Below are 8,047 nucleotides of genomic sequence, written 5' to 3' on the forward strand. Positions count from 1 at the left end.
GAAGTCAAGGGATGCCTATGAATAACCCTAATGGGAGAGGAAGCATGGTTCAAAATGTACCTTTGCTGCCAGCTCCTCCCAGTGTGACTATGCCTATGGCTAGTCAGCTGGCTCCACCAAATGTTGGAGGCCAAGCTTTGAACCCTAATGGTGTTCCTATGAGTCAACAACCAATGCCCAATCAAATTGTCAGGCCAATGGAACGAGGGATAGACGATCAAGGCTACGAGTCGAGTGCCTCTAATGTCCTTGGCGAAGTTAAGGATATGATTAAGCACTACACCGATATGATTTCTGAACAATATCGGCAAATAGCTGTTGACGTCAATTTCTTGAAGAAGCATCAGAATTTGATAGGGAGTCGACGCCCTGAAGAGAGTGGTCCCTCAAGATTCAGCTGTAAGTGGTGTGGCGGACAACATTTCCCTAGAAACTGTCCAAATGTTAAATGTGATATTTGTGGGAAGTCGGGCAACTTAGCCGCTACCTGTTGGAGTAAGATTAGTTCCCTCCAACAAGGGAGCAAACAGCCAAGCCCATTTCATCATAGAGCGCAAGGTAGTAACCTCCAGCAAAATGATGGACCAAGACAAATACTGCAAAGGGGAAAGACCACTATAGAGGAGCTACCACAAGGCAACGGAGTCAGCCTTATTGAGGTTGCATGCATCAATGGTGCTAAAACCTCTAACCTACGAGCCGTGACAAGAGGCCAAAAGGCTAAAGAGGGTGATAAAGATAATGCAAAACCGGTCGAGGAAAACCCTAAGCAAGGGGATAAGGGGATGCAAGTCTTGAATCCTAGCGTGGAAGGTGGACTCTAAGGCCTGTTGACAAAAAAGTCGATCCTAAGAAGGATGAGGAAGTGCTAAGAAAGAAGGCAAGAGCTAAAAGAGAAGCACTAAAGCCGGTCGTGAGACCAAAAGAGAGAATGGTTTCGCGAGAAAAGTGAGCGTTGGCTACCGATCATGATTTTGATTTAGCAAGTTCTCTTTGCGAAGTCAAACTAGATGTAAACCTCTTACAGTTGATTAAATTATCTCTAGGAGTACGCAAGGAATTCAAGAAGATCTTGCGTATTGGGTATATTGTAGAACCTTTGGGCATAGCACGAGTAGGGGAAGATTGGTTTGATCATGCTGAAAAGAATTGCCCTAGGGTTCCAACATACGTGGATGGAACATTTGTGGAGCATGCTATTGCAGGGAAAGATTGGTTCGATCATGCTGAAAAGAATTGCCCTAGGGTTCCAGCATACGTGGATGGAATATTAGTGGAGCATGCTATCGTAGACACTGGGTCCTCCGTCAATATCATAAGTTTAGAGTTGATGGAGAGGTTGGGTCTAGGCATCCAAAAAGATGGCTCCACCCTTCTTAGAATGGTTGATGATAGTCTAAGGCAACCAGAAGGTTACGTTACTAAAGTCCATGTTACAGTTGCAAGTGTAGAATGCTTCTTAGACTTTAGGGTAATAAGATTTGTAGGACGTCCTAGCTATCGAGTCTTGCTAGGTAGGCCTTGGATCTTACGAACAGACTGTCAAGTCGATATACCTGTCGGTCGAGTGGTTCTGGGTAGAGGTGCTAATCGAGTAATAGTCGATGCTTACCATGAGTCTCCTCAGAGTGAGAGAGCTCCTTTATCCTGCACTAAATTAGAGACAACAGATGATCCATCTGGTAGTGAGACATCATCCAGTGATGAATCTAAAGAGGGGTCCACTACAGAGGATATTTATAAGATAACTCTAAATGAGCCGATAGAGTTGCAAGATAGGATAAGAGGCGCGGATGTGATTGAGTTGGACCTTGGCACGCCGAATGATTCGCGGCCAATTAAATTAGGTTCCATGCTCAGTTCAGCAGAAAGGGAGGACTATATGTCCTTGATTCAAGAATTCCGCGACATTTTTGCTTGGAGTTATGATGAGCTGAGAGACATTCCTCCCAGTTTGGCTGTTCATACTATTCCTCTAAAAGAAGGCAGTCGTCTTGTGCGTCAGAAAGTAAGGCGTATGCCTTTTGAATTGAGGGACGGGCTATTTGAGAAGTTACAGAAGTTACGGAAACCTGGTTTAATCTTCCCTGTACAGCACACAGAATGGTGTTCACCAGTTGTCATCAGGAAGAAGAAAAACAACCAGATCCGACTATGTGTAGATTTTAGAGATCTGAATAAGTAGACGGTTAAGGATTACTACCCGTTGCCATTTATTAACCAGATTTTGGATCAACTACCGGGTAGGAAAATATATTCGTTTATGGATTGCTTTGCAGGATACAACCAGATGGCAATTGTGGAAGAAGACAAGTTGAAAACAACTTTCATTACTGTCTTTGGTACTTTTGCATACCATGTGATGGCCTTGGGTTTGTGCAATGCACCTGGATCATGGCAACAAACAGCAGACAAGACCTTTGGTGACATCTCCCTAGATGAGTTGAAAGTATTTATCGATGACCTGTGGGCAGCCACTGTAAGGGAAAGGATGTTGATTATCTTAAGAAAGTGATTTGAGCGCTTCAGACAAATTTGTATTGCTCTTAACCCACGGAAGTGTGTCTTTGGAGTGCCTTATGGGCTATTGCTAGGCCATGTGGTCACTTCAGTAGGGATCGCAACTGACCCTTCGCAACAATTGACCCTGAAAAGATCAAGGTTATAGTCGCTATGAGTCCATCACGCACTCCGAAAGAGGTACATAGCTTTCTGTCATCGGTAGGGTACTATCAGAGGTTTATAAATGCCTTGGCAGAAAGGACATTGCCATTAACGAACTTGTTATCCTTTAGCTGTCTATTTGTATGGAGCGACCCTTGTAAGGTAGCTTCCGAGGATGTGAAACAGGAGCTAGTAAAAGCACCAATTTTAAAAGCACCTAAAAGAGGTGAGGTATTTTACATATTTTTAGTAGCCACCATGCATAGTATCAGCTATATTGTTTAGCCCAAATCAGGGAGGAAAAGTGGTATCATCCGATAGCTTTTGCTAGTAGAAAATTGGGCATATCAGAAATTAACTACACCTACATGGAGAAGTTGTGCCTTGCGATAGTCTTTGCGACTAAAAAATTCAGGCACTACATCCTTTATGAGAAGGTAGTTTTCTATATGAAGGCGGAAGGGCTTAGATTGCTTATGAACAAGCTACAACCGCTTGATCGTCTAGCAAAGTGGTTAATCACTTTGCAAGAGTTCGATTATGAGATTAAGAGTAAGCCATTGAGGTTGCAAGGTATTGTGGAATGCCTTGTGGATTTCGGGGAGCCGAAAGAGACTTTGGCTGAAGGAAGTGATATCGAAAAAATAATTAAAATCGATACAGCTTCTATCCCATCTTGGTATGCTGCTATCACGCATTATCTATCAACGGGAGAGACTGGAGCCGGTTTATCAAAATCAGAAAAGAGAAAAATCAGATAACAAGCTTTGAAGTTTTCCTTGATCACAAGAACACTATATCGGCAGGGTGTTGATGATATCTATCACCGATGTGTGATGCTTGATGAGGTTCCTTTCATCTTGGAAGAGTGCTATGACTCTGCGTGTGGAGGACACTTCCTGGACGGTTGATGGCATAGAAAGCTTTAAGAGCTGGGTATTGGTGGCCGTCCATCTTCCAAGATTCCTTTGAGTACATTAAGAGATGTGATACTTGCCAAAGACATGACAGCAAAGAGAATAGGAAACGCCCACTTACGCCTATTATGGCTATCCTTCCATTTGAGAAGTGGGGCATTGACTTTGTGGGTCCTATCACCCCGTTGTCTGCTACTCAGAAGAGATATATTATAGTAGAAACTGATTATTTTAAAAAATGGTCAGAAGCGCGGGCCACAAGGCAGGACAATGCAAAAGAGACTGCAAGTTTCCTTTTAGAGCAGAGCATCTGCCATTTCGGTCCACTGAAGGAACTAGTGTCGGACCGTGGAACCCACTTTTTGAATAAAGTGATCAAAAGGCTGACTGAAGCTTGGCAAATGAAGCACAACAAAATGACCCCCTATAATCCGCAAGCCAACGGGCAAGTCGAAAGTACTAATAAGCAGCTTGTGGGTATCTTGTTTAAAATAGTCTCTTAGAAGAAACGAGACTGGGACAAGAAGTTGTATGTGGCAGTATGGGCATACAATACAACATTCAAGCGAGCTACCGGACATACTCCATTTAAATTAGTTTATGGGGAAGAGTGTGTGTTACCCCTCGAAATCGAGTTGCCAACCATACGGTTTGCAATTAACCACTCTTTGGGAGACAAGGATGCATTCTTTGAATGTTTCACGACCATACCCCACCTGGATGAGCTAAAATTGCAGAGCTTATTACACTAGGAGGTAGCTAAACGTCGGATGAAGCAGTTGCACGACCTTAAAGCGAAGAAGTATACCTTTAAAAAAGGGTAATTAGTTCTGTACTACGATGTGCGTAGGAAGCTGTTTCCAGGGAAGCTGGAACCTAGATGGGATGGCCTCTACAAGATTGTCAGGATAGGGAAAAATAGGTCTACGGCTCTACTAGCTGATCTGCAGGGAGTAGAATTTAAAAATAAGGTTAATCTTAATAAGATTAAACCTTATTATTTCTAAGTATGCTAACGTGGGAAAAATGCATTGCAGGTCCATGCTAGGGCAGATTGGAGACCTGCAAAAGAGCTTAAAGCTAGTTGATGGGGCGGTTAATTTCTTATTTGGAGCACCCGTATTTGGAGTAGAGATACCATTAGGGGAAACTTATCTAGTGGAGCAAAGGATACAAAGTGATTGAGCAAGAGGACGGAATCTTTGTGTGGGAGATTAAAGTCTTCTGCCATCACTGCTTACGAATGTTGACAAGTATCCTTGTTGAGTTTAATGAAGAAGGTGGGATGGAGCCGTCAGTTCACCCTCTAAACATGCTAAATTTTGACTATCATAATTACGAATAGAGGAGTTCGTGATGGCAGGCTGTATAAACCCATTGTGGACGTACACATTATATTTTGACGGAGCGTCCAAGGGCCCTAATAAAAAAGGGAGTGTTGAAGTAGTAATCTGAAATCCCCGACGTAGAGTTACGATGAATTTAGCTGCTTATCTCGGGTTAGGATTCACTAACAACATGGCAGAGTATAAAGCCTTGATTATGGGAATGCATATTGCCAAGCAAGGTGGTATTCGGCGGTTGTTAGTAAAAGGGGACTCCAGTTGATCTTGAATCAGCTAGATGGAACATACACAGTGTGGAATCCCATCCTTTGTATGTATCATCGAACTGCCATGACCCTACTTGAGGAGTTTGAGAGAGTGTCTCTTTAGCTAATTCTACGTTATTGGAATCAGTTTGCGGATTCACTGGCAAACCTTGCTTATGAAGAAGACCTCTTCTTTAACTGTGGTCCTAGTTTGGATATTGCTATCAATAATGAGACAGGACCTGGTCACTTGTGGGGAATGCTATCAGAGCACACAATATATGGCAGGCGATGGTTGATATGGGTGATGCAAAGAGTAGCTGAGACCCATCTACCGTTGTTATCCTAGACCCATAGGCTGATTAGACAACATGTTATGCGTATGCCTCTTGCTATATATGTAGGAGGGATGGGTCATAATCTTATGCATTTAGTTTAGGGTTGCGAGCCCTATTTTTCCTCCTTGGAAAGGAGCATATTATTGTATATCTGTACTATTTCGGGGAGGGATGTGTAGGTGCTATTGTATTTGATCTCGTTAGGCCAAGAGGGCCGGTTTTGCGAGGTTTTAAATGCTTTATTTCATTAGGCCAAGAGGGCCGATCAGTTTTTGTAGTGAAATGCTTTATTTCATTAGGCCAAGAGGGCCAGTCGTCTGTTTAGTACGGGTGCGATTAATGGTTTCTTGTTTTAGTCTTGTGCTAGACAAGTTCAAAGAAGAGCTTGGAAGGAGCCTATGTCGTGCGGAAGCTTCTCGTGGCCCTTTCCAGGTGATATCTCTCCTTTACGAGTAACGTGTTTTTTATGCTATATGTGTCTGTGTACTTATAGGGGATTTTTTTCTTTCTTGATTGGGGACCGGCATCCAAGGCATGAAGTCCCAGGTTTAGGTTAGGTATGTCTGAGGGAGGTTTGAGTAGTCGTTACCTCCTGTAAAGACATTGCCAGGCATCGAGAGACCTATTTCAGAAGGCAGTTCTAGTGACCCTGTTCTGCTAGCCTGCCTGGTGCACAGATCGGATGCTGTACGCTCGCGTAATGAATGCCGGAAGGTCCCCAAGAACAAAAGAACTCTACTTTTTGCACAAAACTCAAGGTAAAAGGCATGCACGACATGAACAAGAGACCAATTGGGTGCAATCTCCCCCCATGCCTTGTGTGAGCGCTCCACAAAGCATGCATTTTATGTATTAATCATCTTCAAGCTCAAATAATAGCCCAAATTACAAAATAGCAAGCTTTTAGCTTTTGAGTTTGCTTTAGCACAAAATAGAAATAAAGCTAATGGACGGTGCCCAAAGAGTCAGGCATACCCAATACAATGTCCAAGTACAAATAACATAATCCTGCGCCCATGCGCATACAAAATAATAAATAAATATCCAACGCCTCAATAAATAGGCGCGACAAAATATAGGCGCCATGCCTAAGATATGCGCCCATCAAAATATAAGTGATAAATCGAATACTGGCTATCCTTCAATGCTTTCCTCCGCCACTGCTGCTATCTCTACACATCAATTGAAGCATTCACAATCGTTAGTAAAATAATACAATTAAACCGACAAAAGTGAATACCTAGCAGTTTTCAGCTACATAAATAAATCAACTGGTTAGAAATTAATCCTAACCTTAATTTATTACGAGTGCGCACTCTAAACTCATAAACGTTTATTAATTTAATATGCATTTTGCAGAATCACCCGCTATGGAATCACCCATGTACACACTAAATTAATGAAACGCTCGAAAAGGATAGGCGTTCCCATCAACTTCTCGCACAAAGAATCCACTTTGTGTATGAGCCCCGGTCATCAAAGTTTACGGAATCCACCGTAAAACCTCATGGAATCCACGGTGGAATATGCCTCCTGGCATCATACCCCCGAGGTGGGATAGCAATTGACCTCAATTGCTATTAGCTCAATGTGGAGCTAGCAGTGTGGGGAAAGCATTTAAGTCACTAGCGTGCATCCATTGGGCTTCCTCTACAGTATGGTTCTTAAATTTGACTAGATATCTAGAATATCTTCGGCCAGTTCTAGTGGTCATAAAGTCAGTATCTATGATAGCTTCAGGTTCAAGTATTTCAGTCTCTTCCTCTAACAAACGGGGTTTTCATAAACAGGGTGTACAGGTAATTGGCCTCTAAAGGGTCGTAATAAACTAATGTGAAATGTGTTGTGAATTTTCTAGTGAGGTGGTAATTCTAACTTGAATGCATTGTCATTAATTTTGTGAATGATCTTAAATGGTCCATAGAATCTAGGTGCTAATTTGGCAACTGGGTGTCTATCTACACTTTGTAATCTACGTTTTTCTATTCTCAACCAAACATAGTCATCAACTTTGAAATTCATTGCTTGTCTTTTCTTATTGGCTTGTTTGGTATATGATTGCTGGGCTTTGGCAATCATGGCTTTAACCTCATAAAAAATAGTAGCATGTACACTAGCAATATTATCAACACTCTGAATTCTATTTGATAAAGATGCAACAGGTGTAGACAATCTATAACCATAAATCACTTCAAACGGTGCTTTCTTTGTAGATGTGTGTGGTGTATTGTTATATGCAAACTGTAATAAATGCAAATATGTGTCCCATGTCTGTGGTTTAGAAACAGTGTAAGCACATAGAAGATCTAGAATAGTATTGTTAGTAGCTTTTGTTTGTCCATTAGTTTTAGGATGAAATGCAGATGAGAAATCAATTTTTGTTCCTAGGTTAGCAAACAAAGTAATCCAAAAGTTGTTACAAAATCTAGAATCACGATCAGAGATAATAACTTTTGGTAATCCATGGTTAGTGAAAACAATTTTCAAAAATAATTGTGCTGCCTGTGATGCTGTTAAAGTTTTCTTACATGGAATGA

This window comes from Lygodium microphyllum, chromosome 9 (assembly GCF_053477565.2).
Source record: "Lygodium microphyllum isolate KBCC chromosome 9, Lygodium_microphyllum_v1.1.10, whole genome shotgun sequence".
Taxonomy (NCBI): Eukaryota; Viridiplantae; Streptophyta; class Polypodiopsida; order Schizaeales; family Lygodiaceae; genus Lygodium; species Lygodium microphyllum.